This window comes from Pristis pectinata, chromosome 29 (genome assembly GCF_009764475.1).
Source record: "Pristis pectinata isolate sPriPec2 chromosome 29, sPriPec2.1.pri, whole genome shotgun sequence".
NCBI lineage: Eukaryota > Metazoa > Chordata > Chondrichthyes > Rhinopristiformes > Pristidae > Pristis > Pristis pectinata.
In genome coordinates this window covers 23,348,917-23,371,912 of record NC_067433.1, presented here as the reverse complement: position 1 = coordinate 23,371,912, position 22,996 = coordinate 23,348,917, and positions in this window count along the sequence as shown.

Here is a 22,996-nt window from a genome sequence, read left to right as displayed (position 1 = left end):
CCACCTGGGCCTACCAGGAAGTCTTGCAGCTGCAACCCGAGACTGCAGTCCTATAGCTGGGCAACTCGTCGACTGCCTGCTGCGCCTCCGCCAGTGCTACATAGTCCACCCCCTGGGAGAGGGCCTGGATAGTTGGCCTGGAGGCTGCGTCCGCCACGACGTTGTCCTTTCCCGAGACATGCTCGATGTCCGTCGTGCTCTCGGAGACGTAGGACAGATGTCGCTGTTGGCCGGCCGACCAGGGATCGGACTCCTACCTGAACGTGAAGGTCAAGGGTTTGTGGTCCGTGAACGCGGTGGAAGGCCTGCCTTCGAAGAAGTACCTGAAATGTCGTCTTGCCAGATAAAGCGCCAACAGTTCACGGTTGAAAACGCTGTTCTTGAGTTCGGCTTGCGGCAGGTGCCTGCTGAAGAACGCCAGGGGCCGGGAAAAGTGGCGGATCGCATCTACCTTGGCAGGCAGGGGTGTTGCCCCGTCTTTAGTAATCCTGTGGCCCAGGAAGTCGATGGTGTCGAGTCCGAACTGGCATTTGGCCGGGTTGATCTTGAGGCTAAAATCACTCGGGGGGGGGGGGGGGGGGGGTGGGATGGGGGAGGAGAAGAGCTGGCGGGGATGGGACAGATGTTCCCGACCATTTCTGCTGGCGATGAGTATGTCGTCTAAATATGTGAAAGCGAAGTCCAGGTCTCGTCCCACCGCATCCATTAGCCGCTGGAACGTCTGTGTGGCATTCTTCAGGCCGAACGTTATTCGGAGAAACTCTAACAGGCCGAACGGGGTAATGAATGTTGTCTTGCGGATGTCTTCAGGGTGTACCGGGATTTGATGGTATGCTCGTACGAGGTCAACTTTGCAAAAGACGCTTGCCCCGTGCAGATTTGCTGCAAAGTCGTGTATTTGCGGCACGGTGTAGCGGTCTGCGGTTGTAGCCTCGTTCAGTCGACGGTAGTCGCCGCACATTCTCCAGCCCCCGGCTGCTTTGGACACCATGTGCAGGAGGAGGCCGATGGGCTGTCTGACCTCCGTACGATCCCCAATTCCTCCATCCTCTTGAACTCCTCCTTCGCCAGGCGGAGCTTTTCCGGGGAAAGCCGTCGTACGCGGGCGTGGAGTGGTGTTCCCTTGGTCGGAATGTGGTGCTATAGTCCGTGTCTGGGGATGGCTGCCGTGAACTGCGGTTCCAGAACCGATGAGAAGTCCTCCAGGATTCTGGTGAATTCGTTGTCCGAAAGTGTGATGGAGTTCAGTTGTGGGGCCGGCAACTTGGCTTCCCCCAAAGAGAACGCCTGGAGAGTCTTGGAATGGACCAGCCTTTCCCCGTGCAAGTCGACTAGTAGACTGTGAGCTCGCAAGAAGTCCGCCCCCAGGAGTTGTTGGGCCACGACGGCCAGTATGAAGCCCCACATGAGTCGCCTGGTGCCGAACTGCAACTTTACTGTGCGGATGCCGTTGATTCGTATCTTGCTACCGATTACGGTATTCAGGGTGGGTCCCGGTTCCCTGTTGCGGGTGTCGTACCCCGTCGGGGGTAAGAGGTTGATTTCCGCTCCGGTGTCGACCAAGAGGCGGCGTCCCGACTATTTGTCCCAAACGTACAGGAGTCTGTCCTGGTTGCCAGCCGCCGTAGCCATTAGCGGCGGCTGGCCTTGGCTTTACCCGGAAACTCGCAGGGCGGGCGACACCGGCGGGCTTCTGTGCCCCACCGCTGGTGGAAGAAACCACTGTGCATTGGCCATCTCACTCCTGCCTTTGGGTTGTGTGCGTACCGTTGCCGGGCCTGGTCTGTCCTGCCGTTGGGCACGTGGCTTGATAATCTATTCGAAGGACGCCCTGATTTCCTTCTTGGCTTTCCACAGCACATCTGCCCGGACCACCACCATTCGGTGCTCAAAGAAATCAGCGTCGGCCATTAACAGATGTATGTGTTCGGGCAGTTGCACTTGGAAAGCCTTTCCAACATGAGGCAGGGCTTGTGTCCGTCAGCCAGGGCCAGCATCTCTTTCATTAATGCTGACGGCGGCCAGTCTCCCATACTGTCGAGGTGCAGCAAGCGGGCACCTCGCTCCCGCAGTGAGAGTCCAAAGGTCAAGAGTAGCGCTTTGAATGCTGCATATTTGCCTTCCTCCAGGGGCGACTGTATGAAATCCTCAACCTGGGCGGCTGTCTCCTAGTCAAGGAAGCTCATCACGTAATAGTAACGTGTAGAATCATAAGATAGCTGCTGAATGTGGACCGGGCCTCTGTTGGTCAAACCACAAGCGTTGTCGCAGCGTCCAGAAGGGTGGTAGTTTTAGCGAAACTGCGTGAACGGATGAAGAGTCGATCAGCTTCGGTCCAAATTCCGTTTGGACCGTCGGAGTCACCAAAGTAGCATAGGGCTACGCACTGAGCTAGAAATAACGACACGCATTCGGTATGTTGCTCTCGAGAATGGTTTATTGCGAACTTCGCCGAGCTGGCTTTTAAACAGTTCAGTTCCCGCCCTCTTCGGGCGGCGATGACGACAGAGATGCGCCACCAGATCCTCTTCCCGCGCGGGCTTTCTCCCCTCGCTGGTGGAGAAGAAGGCCCAGCGCCATTTTGTGGATGGCCTCTCTGCCGACGCGCGCGTCGTTCAGGGAGCCGGTTCGCCTGCGTGGAAGGTAGGTCGCCACATTTCCAATATTTTTCAAAAGGGGACAAAACCAAAACATATGTGTCAGGGAATCCCCCTTCGAATTAGATCTGTCACATATAGGATTTATATGATGATGAAAACAGGCTAAAATGTCCTCGGACATATGGGTCCTGTAAACCACCTTACACTGTATGAAAGATGGTCTAGCACACAGAGAAGATATATTAACTAATTGAAAAATTTTCTTCCATGTCTCTGTAGGAAAGAGTATCTGGACTTCTCTTTCACATTCATTCTTAATTTTATCAAGTTCCTTTGAACGTATTTTCATAATCCGCTCATAAATTATTATCAGACCCTTCTGATAAGGATTAAAACCAAAACTATTTTTCTATAATTTCAATTTTTTATGGTGTCGGGAATGAAGGTAAAGTAACTTTTAAAAAAATCTAATCTGGAAATATCAAAAAAATGTGATCCAGGGAGATTGTGTTTAGTAGACAAGTGTTCAAAAGATAACAAAAAGTTACCAATTATTAAATCTCTGAAACATGTTAATCCCTTCATTTTCCATAAAGACAAGTCTGAGTCAATTCTAGATGGTGGAAAGAAAAGAATTAGATTGAACAGGACTTTATTCAGTCCAAACAATTTACGAAATTGAAACCATATCCGTATTGTATGTTTAACTATTGGATTAGTCACTTGTTTACTCAATTTAGTAAGTGCAAAAGGGAATGAAGCTCCTAAAACAGAAACTAATGAAAATACTTGCACTGATTCACACTCAAGATGTACCCAGCAGGGACAATGAGTTGCATCTAAATCTTGTGCCAAGAAAATTAAATATCTAATACTCATTGCCAAATAGTAAAATCTAAAATTAGGCAAAGCCATACCACCATCCTTTTTTAATCTTCGTAAATATTTCTTACTTAACCTTGGGTTTTTATTCTGCCATATATATGAAATAATTTTGGAATCAATAGTGTCGAACAAAGGATTTCGAAATAGAAGTTTGAATGGCCTGAAATAAATACAGAAGTTTTGGTAAAATATTCCTCTTAACTGCATTAATTCGTCCAATCAATTAATAAAGAGAATAGGGACCATTTAGTAAATAATTGTTTGGCGTAATTAACTAAAGGTAAAAAGTTCACTTTAAATAAGTCCTTGTGTTTCTTGGTAATGTTAACACCCAGGTACAAAACATAATGAGTCACTAATCTAAATGGTAATTGACTATAAATTGCGACTTGCATGTTTAATGGAAAAAGTTCACTCTTATTAAGATTTAATCTATAACCAGAGAAAACACTAAACCGAGCAAGTAGTGATAATACTGCAGGGATAGATTACACCGGGTTAGAGATATAAAGTATCAGGTCATCTGCATAAAGAGATATCTTATGAGTCCCCTTTCTACGAGTAATACCAAATATGTTAGAATAATCCCGAATGGAAATTACCAAAGATTCCAAAGCAATATTAAATAATGAATGACTCAAGGGCAAACTTGTCTAGTGCCTCGAAAAATCATGAACAAGGGGGATCTCTGATTGTTAGTAAGGATTGAAGCCATAAGTGTGTGGAAAATCAATTGATCGCGGATATGAAATTTGAACTAAAGTTATATTTTTCAAGCGTGTTAAATAAATATTCCCATTCGATTCTATCAAACGCCTTCTCAGCACCTAACGAAATAACAGATACTGGAATTACAGATGAAGGGGTATATATAATATTAATTAACCTCCAAGAACCAGAGAACAATACAGCACAATATATGCCCTTCGGCCCACCATGTTTTGCCGACCTTTAAACCACGCCGAAGATAATCAAACCCCTTTCCTCCCCAAAAAACCTCAGTATGGTCACCGCCCGCCCTATGTCGCTCTAGGGAAAGCAGTCACAGCTTTTCACAAAGCAATTTGGGACTGAAACAGTCTTTTCGTCCCAACTGGCAAATTCTGACGACAGCATCACCCTGCTAGCGCTTTGGCTGGACCTGTCGATATCGGGACAATTGAGATCTCCCATGAGCACTACCCTTGCTATTCTCAAAACTATGTGAAATTTTTCAACAAATCTCCTCCTCAAGTTCCCTCAAGCTGACAGTTGGGGGTCCATAACACAGCGGTACCAAGATGACCATCGTTCTTATTTTTGAGTTTTACTCAAATGGCCTCGTTAGATGATCCTTCAAGATCATGCTCTATAAGCACTGTTGTACACCCTCCCTTATCATAAAGTCAGCACCCTTTCCACTCTCACCTTTGGTTCTGTCGCGCCTAAAACATCGCTTCCCCGTATCACTGAGCTGCCAGTCGCGCACTTCTCTCAGCCACGTTTCTGTTATGACCACAATATCGCAGTCTCGGGAAGCAATCCATGCCCTCATTTCGTCTACTTTACCTTTTCCGCTGCGTGAATTGAAATAGATGCAATTGAACGCCGTGGTCCTAACTGCCCTTTTACTGTAAACATGGATATTCGGGTTGCTCGGCTTACACTGTTTGGTTGCTGCACGTAGCCCTGTCTTCTCACCGACTTCGCTCACGCGAGTCCACCATCAAGCCAATGTAGTTTAACAGCTTCTTGCTGTAAAAACAAATTTGCCCACTCTGATATAGTCCCCCTCTTCAAGTGTAACCCTTTCCCCTTGCACAGTTCGCCTCTGCCCCAGAAGAGATCCTAATGATTTAAGAACCCGAATTCCTGCCCAACCACTAGCTCTTCAGCCACGCATTCATCAGGGATACCTTTCTTTTCCTGGACCCACAAGCCCGTGGAACCTGGAGTAATCCGGAGATCGGCACCCTCGATGCCCTGCATTTTAATTTCTTCCCTAACTCCCTGTACTATTTCAGCAGGGCTTCATCCCTCGTTCTACCTATATCGTCTGTACCAATGTGTACAATGACCTCTGGCTTTTCACACTCTTATTCTCTCCCTTGAACTCAAACCCTTCAGTCCAAGCAACATCATTGTGAAACTTGTCTGCATTGATTTGTCAGCAAATCGCGATGCAGCCATCGAAACTGACGCCACCTATGATTATAAATGTAATGATTAATATCGCAATGCATACCGGAGTTAGGAGCAAGAAATTCGCAAATAATAGATGTTATTAATCTGCTCCACCACAACAACCATGACAACCACCATCGGATCGACGACTCCCAACAGGTAGAGTGGGATACATTTGAAGAAACCACATTTTCCGCGGTAGGGGATCACAATCGCCGTTAAATTGACTGCAAAAATTGAGACGAAAGAAATAGTTCCTTCTAAACATGTCTAATCTCATCTGTTAATGTTGAACTGCATGGTTTAAGTTAATGGAGTTTCCCCGTCTTTCATATTGCCTCTCACGGTATCAGCCCGGATTCAAACGGTCGAAGATACGGATATTCTGTTAAAGAGATATGAATGTTGAAATAACTCAGTGCGGAATAGACTCGGCAGACCTGTAACTTTTCCTTTAAATGTACCTGATATCTCACGCAACAAAAAAAAAACTATTAAAACTGATGACAATGTTGTGAAATATGGTGCAGTTCAAAATAAAAAAAGGTAGTTCAAACACAGAACATTTACTTATTACTGAGTGCTTCACAGCAAATTGGAAAACGAAGGAGAAAGGAAAACAATATTCGCCTCCCCATTCTGTTGGAGTTGTGTTAGAGAGGAGAATTCCCAGCGCAATTCCTGGGAAGCCTAGTGAGGTGGAGTCCTGCATTGAACAGCAAGTGGATCCAGTAACTGTGTGGAGGGTTACATATGATGGGAGCTGTTGTTCAGTAAATGTCCGATTTATATCACATTCACCAAGATCCTGAACATACATTGGAACCAGCTCCAGTTCAATGAACTGAGAAATGAGCTGGACGTGAAGATCGGATTTGCGTCTTCGGACGGCTCTGTGAGGATCTGAATTAAGGATTATACCTGGACCTTCATGTTTACGTCAGGCATGGCTGGCTCATCCAGAGCTTCCCCTTTGGTATAAGCGGAGGTGGTGACCTACTTGGAATGAGACATGAAATGAGTGGTGTAATTGAACACAATTTACATAATTGCACTCTTTACCTCAAGGCACTTCAGTTGAATACTGCACAAAATGAGTATTTTGAAATATTTCGTCTTAACATTTTAAAGTTTTCAATACATAAACGTGTTCTTGAGGAGAAACATCTGTGTTTGATGGATCAGCTGTGTGTCAGAAAGAGCTGCATTAGTGGCAGAAATGTCTGCAGTTACTGTAATATGGAGCAACATACATCTGCTGGAGGAACTCAAAGGATCATATCGCATCTGTGGATGGAAATGGACCACCGACGTTTCAGTTCGAAACCAAACATCAGGACGGAATTTAAATGGGAGACGACCAGCATAATTCCCTTTGTACTGGCGATCTCTGCTCTACACTAACAATGTTGATGCCGAGTCTAGAACTGAAATAGACATCCCTTTGTCCCCACAGATACTGTCTGAGCCACTGTGCTCTTCCAGCAATTTGCAATTTAAGCATTTAAAGTGTTCGTCATTTGGATATCTGAATGGAACGGAAGTCCAAGATTGAAGGTGAAAATATTAAACATTTGTTTTCTTTCTGACAATCAAGATGTATTCAGGTAACTTCACCGACATGAAAATCCCTTTTATTCCTCCTTCTATTCAAGAGAAATTGACAGACTAAATATGGTACGATTCTGATACCCTCCCACTAGGACGAATTATTTTAGTTACTACCAGAGCAGTGTACAACGATGGACTGGAGAGATAGATGCGCCAACACCATTCAGCGAACGGATCCCATATATAGGACGACACCGCATAAGCCCAGGAAGTGACCTGCATGCGGCTGAAAGGATCGCTCGTCCAAATTTTGTCCGTCCAAATACGTACGACAACTGGAACCACATACTTAAACTAATCGGAAAGAGGAGGAGACATTTCACATTGACACATCAGCAGGGCAGTAGAATCCGGATGCTGTGTAAGGAAGATTAATTGATTGGCTCAGGCAGAAATTAAACCTGGAGAGAAAAAAATAACCGGAACACCCTTTGTCAGAGCTGAATATACAGCGAATATTTTATTGTTTCTTTGTTGCAGAACTCCGTGTTATTCTGTCGACGAAAACTCAGATATAAGGCAATACATAACGCTGATAAACCGGGATTTCACTGAGGTAAATTGTCAGCAACAAAGTTAATATAATCACGAAGGAAAATGTTACACATTGTTGAGGCATTCCATAACAACATCTTGAAGTCCTTGCGCACAAGTATAACAGGAAGGGGGATCCATAGAAATTGTACCCAGATCCACATCTCACAGACAATACCAGCTGTTGCAAGTACAGAATCGTGAATTGTCGTTGGTTAGTAAATTACGGGATATCCCATTCTCTGTGTGCAGCAGAGATGAGTTGGACAATACTTTTGAACTGGCCAAATATGTTGGTATTTGGTTCATAGAGCTCTTCTACAGCAGAACCTGGATCATCCGAGACAAATCTTGTGAATATCGTTTCAGTCACACCAGCCACAAACGCTGAAGAAACACTTGCCATAACTCTTGTTACTTTTCGTGTCTATCTGCAACATATTTCGCTCCTGGAGGGGTGTTACAAGCAATTGTTTGTTCAGCCTTTTGGAGGGGAATGTTGCGAGTTCTTTTTCTCTGTTGGGACGTCCGAAATACGTAATATCAACTGACTAGCGATCGATAATATTTGGAATTTAATCACTTATCTTCAGTCACTTATCATTTGTATCCTCAAGCGCAGCACATGGGTTGGCAAATTCATAAAATGTCTTCAAATTCGCTGTACAATGAAGAATATGGCGGACTGGGTGCTGGCAGTGGAAGAGTTACGCCGTCCTATTGCTTTTCTGGTGGTTTATAGTGCTGGAAACACGGATGCACGCAGGTAAGATGTAACACAATGGTGTTTTGCTGCATTCCTAATATTAAACCCATCAGTGCATACAACGACACCGGAATCATCCGGGATAACGCCCACAAACATTTCGTATTCACGCTGGTGGTTGGGCGTTTGCAGATAGTCTGAAGGACAATTATTTTCGATTAGAGAAATGGACCATTGGGTCCGAAGCATCGGGTCTCTTACTACTCAAGGACATGGTTATCTCATCTCACTTTCTTGACATATGTTCGAGTTTCTTGTGTTTTCCACACATTTACGTTCATAATCCTTCCAGTAACGCCAAGGTATTTATCCTTCCGCAGTTTCTGCAACGTTATTTCCTATCGTAATAAACCTTCATCGGTGATTATCTTCACTCGTGTTCCTATGCCATTGTTGTTTTTTTTTCCATTTTGCCACTTATTACTGGATACATTTTCCTTCATTTACATCATTACGCCTTATCATTGAGGCTTTACCGAGCGCCTCGATCAAAATGTTGACAGTCATAAAAAGTGAAGCCCGTAAACTGATGAATGGACGAGGCTGACCTTCATCATATTGATGGCTAATAACAACAACAATTGCCATGCCTTTGAAAACTGAGAGTAATACGATGGTAGTGGTATCTTATATTAACTCACTAATGTGAACTGGAACCACTTTGGTGTGGAATGCAGCGAGGGACAACGACGTTTAATGTGCATTGTAGAGAGTTTTCTGATTCATAACAAAGATATTGGACGTTCTTAAGGAGCACATATTTGAACTGTCGGGGGAGTGTGGTGGATCATTATTGAGACAGTGATCCCGACATTGAAATTTTAATGGTAAATGCTATTGATTATTTGGTAAGATGTGCAGTTGAATAGAACATGGAATTTAATCCTAATAAGTCTAAGGTGGTGCACATTGGCATGATTAATACCTTTGCGTACATTTACTTGTTCATCTGACCATAATCTCGATTTTGACATTTAATTTTCATTCCGATATTGAAGCCAGCTGCATCATGAAGTTCTGCCGCGGATTCACATCTAAATTCGGACTTCTTTGTCTGGATCTCCTCATACATTTGAGCCTCTGTGTGTCGAGAAATCTATCTGTCCATTTATGTACATTACTGTTCAAATTCTGGTACAATTTCCCCCCCATCATTTGTAAAGTCTCCTATTTATATACAGATTAAACAACTTCCTGTTACGTGACATCACCTTAGCAACAAACTCTATAGCACATTCTTGACACTTTAACCATCACCACGCCAGAATAAGCTGCACGACTCAACGTTTATTATGGACTAAGTCAAATATATAACACAACTATTCCGATTGATAACAGACATCTTGTTTGCCTATCTTTGCCAGGAGTGCAGGGAACTCAGGGGAGTCACATGCGGAATGTTTGCTTCAATTTCAAGCCGTTTGCATTCAGTATAACAAGTAATTGGTGAAAATAACAACTGACTCTACCGACAACGCTGACATCACGTAGGAACGTCTACCTTACAAGAAGCAACAAAAGAGGGGCTCGCATTAAGTTCAGAAAAAGTTCAATGCAATTCTATCTTTTATTGAAGATTTGCCGAAAGCATGAACACAGTCCGCATTACCAAACAAAAATACAGACGAGAATCCCGGATTTCAAGACATCAGAGGCGTCAGAATAACAGAAGAGCAATGTGCGAGCCTCTGCTGATGATCTCGATTCATCAGGCAATATACTGTAACATTGATACTTCGCTGTTCCTGACCAGTCTGACACGGACATGTCACTGCAGGGGTGCAGCAACAGGAAGTTCGACAATGCAGTCTCCCCGTAGAACTCAGATGCTGGTAATACGAGATAATACAAGAAAACACAAAAATACTGCGAAAACAGAGAGTAAAATCGGATAATTTTCGGATTTGACAAGAGTTATGTTTTTTTATTTCAGGCTGTGAATTTGTCAACCGTGCGTTTACTGTCTGTGTATCGGATAGATTCCTGTTCACATGTTCAGTTCTGAGTCATTTATTAAAATCTTCCACAATGGGCAATAATATAATGATAGGCGGGCCCATACTCCTACAGTGACGATAAAAAATTATTCGCTCTTGTCGAATTTTCTGAATGGTTTCCCGGAATAAAGCTAACCAAATTTACAACGGGATCTAGAAATAGCAGTATCCTACAACAAAAAGGAAAAAAAAACAATCGTCTTCTGAATTATTGCATCAAAAGTGAACGAAGGAAAACTCAGCTTTACATTTTATTTAGAGAGCCTCCCATTTAACGTAAACAGATATTTCACTCATTTTTCAGCTCCTCCCTGAATGTCCTCTCTGTCAGTCCACCGATACACGTGCTAGTACAAATACTGAGTATTTTAACATAAATGCAAATTTCTGCAGGATATATGTCTGTGTGCTGTAATACCTGTCTGTGTAAGAATAGTTCACATATTGCCAGTACAATGATTGTATGACATAGAGCATCCACAAGAATATGATTTTTGCTGATATGGCAAACAACAAAATCATTGACCTTCTCCGGTTCTCCACGTCTCGATGCTTCTGATTTTTGCTGGTCTTCCGAAGTCCTCGGCGGACTCGACTTGTCGCTATAGTCCGTCTGACTGTTGAGGCATGAAACAACAGAATTAAAGAGATCGGTAATTATGCTGTTGTGATGCTGTCAAATAACTCATAAACTTTCCACGCGGGTGATGTGAAGCAGTCAGCTGCAGGGACGCAGCGTCGTGGATCCACCGCAAAGTAAACTGGAATGGACTCAGCACAGCTGACTGAACCCACTGTTACTGTCACCACCGTCGTTGTTCTCACGGTGCAATATCTTTTCCGCAGCTTCTGACAACAGATGGCGAGGTAGTGCTCGAAAGTGAAAGCAAACGTCAATCAAACTGAACAGTCTGTGGTTACGATATTCAGGGTCAGTATCACAGCACACACTGGAGTCATGGGCAGAAATTAGCAAACAGGTAGATAAAATCTATCTTCTCTAATGTCATAGCAACAACGACCACCATCAGATCTGCAGATGCCATGGCAACCAGGTAGCGGGCGATGCATTTACAGAGATTACATTTTCCGCGGGACAGGATCACAATAGCCGTTAAATTAACTGAAATAAATGAGACCTGTGGTTTTAACTACCATATGCTCCAGATTGATCAGTTTGACTTTACTTCGGTGGTGTAAATAATAGTCCGGATCGAGCGACTGCGCGCAGCAGCCGTCAATGTACCAGCACCCCTGCGCTGACGAGATGGCATGCAGTTGGAGGATGAAACTGACACTCTGCTAGCGAGCTGTAACTGATATGTCGCCAATTTCACGGGCTGAAGTCAACCGACAGGAAGCATAGCTGGAGGATATGCTTTGTTTTAAACAAGAACAGGGCACCTTCAGTCATTTCTGCTGTGTAGTGAACAGCAAGGCGCATAAAAGGCCCGTAAGTTGAATGCATGCAAGGCAGTACCGATTGCTTTTATGGGGTTGGTGGCTCGCGGCTAACGGGATATGAAATTTCGAGATTTGTTTCAATTTTACATCACTGATGTACTTTTTCTGCTTGAAATGAACTTACTTCATTTGGGTGACCTATTAAATGAAATTCTTCCAAGACGACGCCTGTCAGAAAAATCTTGAATGTATTATGCCTGATCAGCGGAGATACGTGGAGACGGCGGGGAAAGCCTCCGACTTTGTAAGATGTCAAACCGTTCTCGTGGATACGCCGGGAAGGGAGTCACATCATCCTGTTTAAGATGAGCCGTCAGTCTCTGATCGCTCTGGCTTGCGGGGAGCCTCAGGGTGGAAGAGATCAATCCTGCGACGGTGCACCGCTGGAGACATGAACAACAAATGATGCTGCGACAGGCGTGAACAGTTAAATAATGGTGGGAAATAAACACGTTCAGAGAAAAATTGTAAAAAATTGCGAACAATGCCGAGCCATAACGCTCAATATAATCTGTAATCATTCGATTGAATGGTATAATGGAAAACGAGAAAAATAAGCGCCGAAAGAAGTGACGATTAGGATGCTGGGACACAAATGATACTCCCTCGCCTATCAGGGGAATAATCTGAAGGGTGATCTGAAAAGGATAAACAGACAGTGGCGGGAAAATTACTGCGGACATTTGTGTTTCTCCAACCTATTCTCGTTTGGAGAAACACAGAAAAAAACTATTGACAGACAGGAGTATTATTTTGCATAGAAACAGATAACTTGTTGATTAGCCTAATTGTATTTGTAACTGTCAGGGAGGGACCAAAGAAAACAGGTCCTGTTTGTTGATTGACTACCAATTGGCAGAAACTAAAGTAACACATGGGAATTATTCAAAATGGAGATACTTCTGAAAGACGGTGATTTTGGGACATAATTTCACATCAAATTTTAAAGGGTATTTAATGACTTTGCCATTTATTTTTTCATTGACGGACGAGATGCATTTGGTGTATTCTGCCAGACAACAGAATGTAGGGCATTGCTTTGCACACTTACACATATTGACACGGATATGCATTGAAACACGACCATTATAGTTCCTCAGTTTGACATGACAGAAGAGGAAAAACCTCATTGATATGGGGAGACAGGAAAAACCAGCAATACTCATGGGTTTAGTCGAGCGCTAACAGGAATCCGTCTCTCCTTGCTCCTTCAGTTTAGCCTCACGGTATAAGGAGCACCATTGTGCTGGGTCTGTCTGAGGCCAGAGATGACTATCACGGTACAGAGTGGATGCAGCAGTGACCAGGACTCAGCTGGCAAGCCACACACGCATCAACGCCAGAATGTAATGACAGCTTTTGACTAGAGGTAATGTTGATGTGGAATCTTACCGACTGTGGGTTTTGTTGGCATATTCAAATATTTCTTGTATTCAGCGGCATTAATTATAAAACATGCACTTGTCACATATTCATACATGCAAATCTATCAACAATCTCCCTCAAATGTCCATGTTGAATGAAACTATTAAAGTGACATAAATTACATTTTAAAACGGAAATGACAGCACCATTTTCTTTGCAATGCCCACTGACTGAAATGGATTGTGCATTTGGACATCAACGACAGCTAATCTACGATGCCACAAACAAAGATGACGCCTCATAAAAAGCCGTCTGTTCCAATACCTTACCAGGAACACCGACTGCTGCAAGCACAGGACAGTAAATTCTGACGATGTTGTAAATTGCGTTATATCCCATTTTCTAACAGAAGTAGCTATCAGTTGTTGCAACTGCCCACGTTCTCTGAATCAACGTTCTCTTGTACACCAGGAGGACGGTCCATTCAGCCGATTAGTGCCCGCGTCTGTCAGAATAAGCACAGACCAGTAAACAAACACTCAGTGTGAACTAATTTTAGTCATTTTAGTCATAGTGAAATTCTGTAATTAATTCTTCTGGGGATATTACAAACGATTTCATTTAATATTGTTTCGTCAGATTTTCAGTTAAGAGCATTGAAACTTCTATTTTGTCTCACATTGGTTTGAACCGTTCAAACATACCATCTATTTGCATTGATGGTTCATTGTATACAAACGCTATGTCCTTAATTTCCCGATCAATTATAGTTTTGCTACTATCCCGTGGATTTATGGGATAAATTCAGTTTAATGTCGCAGGCGAAAGGAAGGATAAGCTATTCAGCAAGGAGATGGCTGAGCCTCCGTCTTCTCTTTCCCATGGCTTTGGTGACTGAAGCGACGGCCACAGGTGGTTAAGATGTAAAATAACTGAGGTTTACTGTATGCCGTATGTCTCATGACATCAACAAGTCCAAACCGATCCGAGAAACGTCTGTGATGCTCCGTACAGACATCCAGTTGTCAGGCTGCCGGCTGAAATATGTGCACAGTGAGAACACATCTTTGCAGTAGAGTCAGAGTCACCTCAGTCTACTCGTTGGACCTGGCCGACTGCATGGCCTGGCGAACTCACCTCACACCCATTGTCGTTGATGTGGCCTTTACCTTTTAATATTTTATTTACCTGCATTAGCTTCAAAAGCTATTAATATTTCGGATTCTGTCGTTAATTCTGCCACGTAATTTCCTGAGCGATCAAATCTTTCCGGTAAAAACGGTGAACTTCTGTCCTGCTCTCATGCCAATTAGCTTCTCCCCAGATCCGACCACCGACCTAAGAGGAACAGTTTTTCCCTCTGTTGTTTACTTGTTTAACATTTTCATGACCTTATCATGTTACCGAGCTAAATATTACAAATATTGTTCATCTGAGAAACACAAAACGGAAGCATCGCTGATGAATGCTACTCGCAATGCCCAGGTCGTTTACCTCCCGGTGAAACCACTTCATTCACTTACTGGGTGACTGTCCCTCATTGTAGACCTCTCGTCACCGAGTCCATGATGTGTCACATCTCGCCCCTTTGTCCAAACATTTCCGTCTGAACTTGTTCGTCATTGCTGATGAAAAATGTATTTTTTATTTATACTGTATTAAAACGTATTTCACCTTATTTTATCGCCTTCGTTTTGCATTTCCGTGAGTTCGCCAGGCACCGTTTACTGCATGCATTGTTTCATCAGCACTGATCTAGAAATCACTCCAGAACATACTCTGTATTGACATCACGTTTTCACCAGTCATCCCTCACAGATTGGGGCAGGATAAGTAATACTGGAGAATAATAACATGGCGAAATCGGAATAAAGATACATTAAACAATGTGGAAATTTTAGCTTTACAGTGTTCTGGACACTTACTGCTTCTCTGTTTGAAGGATCCCTTCCACTGTCGGTACTTCAGCCATTATTTATTATTATGAACTCCGTGTGTGGATTTGTCCTCCGCCATTCTTATTTTAAACCGTTGCCTCTTTGCCTATTTGATCAAGACCGCCGGTCCCGTTATTAGCAACCGAATGACGCCTAAATAATCTCTTACCTGCGAAGTTGAACTCCGGCACCAACTCTGACACAGTCTGTGATTCTGTTACGAGTTTAAGATCATAGAGCTTCCCATTCAAACCATTTTGCAAAGTATATCCACAGTTTTACTATGTTTGTTTTTCCACATTCGAAGGCCACCTCTCGCAATGTCTTTGAATGTCTCCTACTTTGACTGCATGATTCTATTTTTTACTTATCTTTTATCCATGTCTCTCAACCATGCCTTTAATTAACTGAGATGTGGAATATCATCCTGAATAATGCAGAGGGAACCACGAAACTGGGCCGCAACCCAAACGCATTATCGCTGTTATCTCGCTTCAACCTTATGTTCCTTTCGGGATCCAGATCCCTTCAGAATATTCACAATCAGCTCCCTCTTCTAATCTTCGCCAAAGTGGATGGCCACAGTTTTTTCCATACTCTCTCCATCTTGCATGTTTTCCCCATTCTATTAGTCTGAGTCTGTCGCTTTGAAGATAGTGTTCCGGTTCCTGGCAGTTCGGTTTGCAGCTCATCCTGTGCACTCGTCGCTCGGCACGCATTAGGAAACGGATTAGTGAAGGATAGTAAGTGTGAGACCTTTAACCAAGAAGGGCAACAGATATAATGCAGGTAATGGCGAGTCATTCAGTGTAAAGTCAGTGGCAGGAAAGTAAAGGAAGAACTCTGACGGAGAGAAAAAATCTGCATTTTGATCGTCAGAAATTAATCAGTGATTGTCAGCATAGTTCAAATTCCCCAGACGCTCAGTTGCAGCTTATCCGTGTCAATTACGATCTTTTTTTTCCCTGCACTGGTTTCTCTGCATCATCAAACGTTTCTTTAGTTTGTTACACATTCGCATATCAACTCATCCTGTCTCCCCTCCACATCACTCCCCCGCCCAATTTCAACGATTTGCCTCCAATTTCCCTCACTGGCTCAACTTTCAATTGTTTCTTCCAATCCGATCCCAAGCTACAATGTGGTATAGGAATGCAATTTGAATGGATAAAGGTCTGACAGATGGAGATTAATGAGGAAACAAATAAACAACAACAACACCAATATTTCTGCAGGCAAATGAAATAAATTATTTTATCTTAACGAAGAGCAGTTTGTAGCGCACTGTGAGACAAATGGACCTGGATGCCCCAGTGAACGATTCGGAAAATACTTGCATGAATCTGTTGCAGTAATTGGCTTTATAAGCAACGGTCAGTGCGAGAGGAACAGAACACAGAAATCCAGGGGCTGTGCTTCATATATGCAGAGCGTTGGTAACACGACACGTGGAACATTATGTACACTACTTGACATTAGCACAATGAGGTAAATGAGTAGAAACAGTTCAGGTAAAATTTACCAAAATAATACCTGGAAGGCCAGGCTGTCCGATAAGGAAAGGTTCGTTAGATAAGTATTGCACACGCTCGAATTCAGAAGAGTGAGATGGGATGACCGAAAGGTATAAGACCCTGAGGGGTCTCAGCAGAGTGGATGTGGAGAGGATGTTTCGTCTTGTCGAGAAATCCGAATTACATTCAAATCGGCAAGATATTATTAAATGACGGAACAGCCTGAGGGCCAAATGATGAGGACACAGAGATGAGGTTACCAACCATTGAGATAATAATGACAACACTGGCCTGAGGTGCCGGTAGATTTGCTCCTGCTCGTAATCGTTCTTTAGCATTTAGTGCCGGCCTTTGCGGGAATTTCAGCACAGAGAAGAGACCAGCTGTTCTCCGCTGATCATCTTCCCTCCGGTCTATCAGTGCGAAAACACATCACGGTCTCAGCCATTGCATTCATCTGCATAAAATTAACACATTTTTCCTCAACGGCACGGTACTGCGCTCCGCACTTCTTAACAATTCCATACTCACTTCTTTCACTTCACGCATGGCCATCAGCTTTCAAGATAACTTCTCTGTTATCTTGTAAGTGGCTCGGTTTCCGTTGTACCATAACCGAACATGCCTGAAAATTTCCATCAGATCCAGTGGAACTGTTGCTCAGCTGTCTGCACTGTCAGTAATGAGTCAGCATCCCTCCCTCTTTCTTGCAGTTAACTTGGTGGCGAGGTTTATTCTCTCCCAATAAGAGTGTAGTCTGTACAGTTGTATGAATTGCGACCGAGTGGTCAGGACAATAGTGGATCACGTTGATGTCATCGATGTTCCAATATTAATGTGGATTCCTTTGACGTATTTCCAAGGTTCAATCTTGATCATCATCTTTGTGTCATTGGTCGTTTCGATCCTGATTTATGGATCCGCGAAAGTTTCAGTCTGACTTACAGTTGCTTTCACGTTTTATTGGTATCCTTCAGCATAAATAATATCCCAGTACTTTAAAAACAGGGACACCAGAATGCCAATCATATCAAAGGGCTGCAATTGGTGGGGGGAGGGGAAGTCTACAAAGGACTGCTATTTCTTTTGTTAGATTTATTTTATTTTGCATGTCCCGTGGTTTGTTTTAATTGTGTAATCAAATTTTATTGGACTAATCGATATTGTTTTTGGTTCTAAAACACATTTCTAAGAATATATGTTTTACCAAAAAAAATCTCGGAGGTTCCTGCGGAGTAGGGTTTCCAGCAGATCAGCCTTGATATGATTGAATATGGTGAGAAGCTGGAGGGGCCGAATGGCGTACTCCTGCTCCTGATTAGTATGGGCTCTATGCTGGGTGTTTGATTCTGTGCCCAAAACCCTCTGCAAAAAGTTTGACTTCACACTTGCTCACTGACCCTGAATGTTAATTTTCAATGTTCTGTGTGCAAGGACACTTGGGTTCCTCAGAGCACCAACACCTTTCAATTGCTCACCATTACGAAGTAGTGACTACTGCTAAAGTACGGTTAACGCATCGTGCAGTTCACACTGTGGTACAGAGAATTATACCACTGGCGAATGTGTGGATGTCTTACGGCATTTCCGCCTCCTCCCCCGCACACGCCACCGACCAACATCATTGATGCAGATTGAGAAAAGAAGGGCTTCTCGCAACGATCCCTGGTCATGGCTTTCGAAACGAAGAATAGCTGATTTATATCTGTTTTATGCCGCTAATATCTGTGCAAGAAATGCTCAGCTAATTCGACGGTTAACCGAAAGTTTCGTGTTTGGAACTCACCCAGGTACGCCTTTTTTTCAACAGCTCCCTTCAACGTCAGCGGGAACACTGCGCTGTTCGGAGGCCGTCACTCCCTGATGTTTGCTTTTACCAGTTCAAAACTCAATTTTATCCATAAAAATCCACAAACAGGAATCGCACACAATAGCACATCTTTCGTCAAATTCGTTTTTCCATTAAATCAGTACATTGTTTGTGACATCGAAACGATACACTGCCACTGTTTTCCCTTTTATCGATTTACCCATGCTCCAAGGACTGAATGACCTACTGCAGCTCCTCTTTTCTGGGCTTCAATGTCTGCGCATTGTGATCAGCGGGAGACACATGCAAAGGTCCTTTTTTTGACAAAGACAAAAAAAAAGATTCTGAACACAAACGCGGAAGAGACCCAGAGGAAAATGATGAGCACGTTCGATAGCATGACCGCTGGTCCGCAGAGGGCGTGAATTGAATGATTGAACGTAGATCGACTGCTGGAATATAAGGAACGAAGTGTCCGACTGGGACGTTGTTCAGAAACCGAGTTAGCGTGTCAGGGTGATGGCCCGTAGTCAGAGATGAGAAAGAGTTAAAACAAGTTATTTGTGAGTCACGGAGAAGAAGCTGCGGAAATGGACAGAAATAAGGCAGTATCTTAATAAGGTGAGGATGAACCAGTTCATATTGCTCTCGCCGTAAGGTCATGCATTACCCTGTTTGATGTATTGATGATCATGCCCAGCAAGCATGACTACACCAAAGTAAGAAGGAAATCTGAGGGAAAATCACTGAAAGATAAGAAACATTAATGATCAATTCCAATAAGAAAGAAGGAAAATTAAGGTTTTGTAAAGTTGGAGAATTCAACATTGAGTCTGGAAGGCTGAAATATGCTGAGTTGGAAGATGAGCATTTGTTTTACGGTCTGCTTGGACCACAGATAGATAGACCAGGCTCGGTGCAGGAAGGGGTATTAAAGGAGCAGCAACGAGAGGTTCAGGGTCTTCTCTGTGGAGTGAATGCAAATGCTCCGCGAAGAATAGAACGTTGTGCGGTATCGTGCATCCGTGTTCCATTCTGTGCAATCACACAATTATAGAAATATTGGAAGCTCACAGAACGCGCATGGAAGGAGACCATTCTGCTTATTTTGTTTCTTCCGGTTTATAAAGAGCTACTCAATGGAATCCCACCTTCATACATTTGATCTATAACCCTGTTGACGGAAAATGGATTATCAGGAACTGAATACAGTGAAACACCAGAATTAATAAAGAGAGTACAGTGGGATGTGTGTGATTGGCAGGTAATAAAAGAGGGAATCCAAACACTGTTCACAAATGCAGTAAAACGTGGTAAAGATGAACAAAAAATGACGGGACCGGTCAGACGTAAAGAGGTCAGAGGTACCTTTACCGGCGTAGGAGAGAACAATTCATGCAGCACAGTACTTTACAGACACTGTACACCACTGACGTGCCCAGCCTCAATTCCTTTCCTGCGCAAATCCCCCACACCCTCAATTCCTTTAAAGTTCAAATATTAATTTCTCGCCACTTCACTATATCTAATGAAACCTGGGCATCCTTCTAGGGTCTTTAATTCCAGAGAAAACAATTGCTCACTGAGAAAACAATTTTCGACACCTCAGTTTTACCGATTCAGCGCTTTATCTCGAAATTATGCCACGTTGTTCGAGACCCTCTGGCTGGTAATCACAGCTCAACAACACGAATTCTTCCAAGCTCCAACGATTTCCGGCACAAACCTTTTTGTCTGTCTTGATCGCACAGCCCGCTCACGTTTTTTAAAACGATTAGATCGGCATTCAGCTTCCTCAAACGGGAATTTCAACGCCAATACTGAGAGCTTCACACTGTTAAAAACCGAAAGGAATATATACGATGAAGAGATAAAATGGGCCGGTAGGGACCAGTGACTATAATGTGATAAAAGTTCATAAAACACTTAAATCTGAAACCAGAGAATAACACCTGTGTAGGGCAAACTTTGTAGGCATAACGCGAAAGGAGTAATGATTCAATTGTAATGACAGGAAAGAAGACGTTCCGAATATTTAAATAATTAATCTGCGGCTTATGAATTGATGTATCCCGCTAAGGCAAAAGAAAAGTCAAGAATTCTTCGGATTCGATTAAGCTTGCTTGAATTGTGATATTTAATGAAATTTGAAATACCATGACGAATAACCACAATAAGACACAGCAATCCCATTTCATTGTTCCACTTGAGGCCTCCGACCGTAGCATTCCGACAGCCCCGTTCTAATCCGCGGTTTACCATTAGATGTACGAAGGTCATAGGAGGACTGGGAAGGCCAAGATATCTGGAAGAGCTTCGAAAGTGACGCGGCACTTTGATCCAAAAATATGTCACAAATCCCTTCAAATCCTACATCGACGCAGCTAGCGGTCTTAAGTGCTTCAAACAAGAAGTCGGCTATTATTTCCTTAGTTATTGGAAGAAAAGGTGCTGGCATTCATCGTAATTCCCAGGTTTGCTGAACAAGGAGAGATAGCGTTCATCTAAAGAAGAAGGAAAGAGCAAGACTTTTGTTGATGAGAATGTTAATATTCAATTTAATTAACTGCATCATATCATACAGAATTCGATGACTCCAGTCACTTGATGGAGTTTGTAATAAACAAGAGTCCCCATGGTAGTGGGATCGGTAAAGGGCAATCTGTACGATCAGACAATGATTTGCAAGGATGCAACTGACTGGCGAGGTTTATGATCGAGAAAGACTGAACTGTCTCGGAGTCTTCGATCTTGGAATGGGACTTGAGAGAGATCTTTAACTTACGGAATACTTCGTCGCTGAGATACGGATACTCTGCCTCCAGTGCTCAGGCACAACTGCCGCACCCGTTATAATTGTAAACTAGACAAAACCACACACTTTTCTCTCGGGGCTACATGTTATTTTTTAACCTGTGAAAACGCAACAATCGTCACGGCGATGGAAGAATGTTTCTCTTCCTCACCCTTGGAAAATTAATGTCAATTTATTCTGACTATAAAGGAAATAAATCCAATAAACTTAATAACAAATTCGATAGAAGTCTCTTTAGCAACGGCATGCTGATAATTTACATTCAAGTTCAGTGGAAATATACCAAATTATAACGTAATTAATCCTTAAAGGCGTGGGTCTACATAAGCGCCGGATCAAGAACGTGCCACGATTGATCAACAGAAAGAGACGTTGTGGAGACTGAAAGCAAAGATGTGGGCTAAATATACTGCCCCTGATAGAAAAGGAACCGGATCAGCTGACGTAAAGTGTCGTCTCCTCTTTTCTCTATGCAAATAAAACCCAGGGACGCCATCGAGTTCGAAGTGGGCAGTGCATTTCACGAAGCAGAGACAATATGCTTCATATGTACAACAGACACTATAAATCAGAACAGTCTGGATTAGACTAGGATTTTTTTCCTTATATTTCAATTGTGTTTCTGTCGGCAAGTGCGACCAGCTTCGATGGGCATCTTGGTTCTTGTTACGACGCAGATCCTATTTATGTCCTTTCTAATCTATGACACTATGACTCTATCACAGTTCCCTGCATATATTTACTGCCACCAACTTTAACAGTCTAAAGCATATTTCGCAATCTCCAACAGTGTAAGTTAATCTGATGTGATACGGCTCAGAAATCTTACGGTGTTAGCCCGGTAAGATAATAACTATATCTCTGGTGCCTAATTCTTCTGTACAGTTTTTTGTAGTAAAGGGAATCAGTTTGAAAGTGATAGCTGTAAATAGCAAGATAGCGATTATTAAGGGCCTGCCTCTGAAGGTTTGGAATGTACTTGAATAACGTCCTGGAAATTCACTATGTTGTTTCCAAATAAATGCGTGAAAACCCACCAAAATTATAAACCATCGTGCATTTTGTTTGCAGAGCTGACAATTTAATATCACTAAGCAATCACTTTGCAGTTGGCTCCATTCCAGCACGGACGAGTCGCAGCCTCTCATCTCGGATGCGTGGTAATAGGCCTGGGCTTCAGGGGAGACTGAAATAGCATGAAAGCAAGACCCCTTACCCAGCTTACTACGAGCTGGTGTCCATGCCATTGACAACAAATTTGACGAACGAAGGGAAAAGACTGACCTACCAAAAAGAACTGAAGGACTGCGGTGTGCGATGTCTCACCGAAATGTGGTTTATACCTGCTTCACCTGACTGTGCCTTTCAACCAGAAGGCTTGTCAATCCACCGCATGGACCGTACAGCGTCCTTGGGCAAAGTTAGAGGCGGAGGGGTTTTCTTCTTAATCAATAACTAGACGTGAAGGTCTTGGCGAGCTGCTGCTCAACCAGCCTGGATATCTAATGGTGAAGTGACGACCACACATCTGCAAA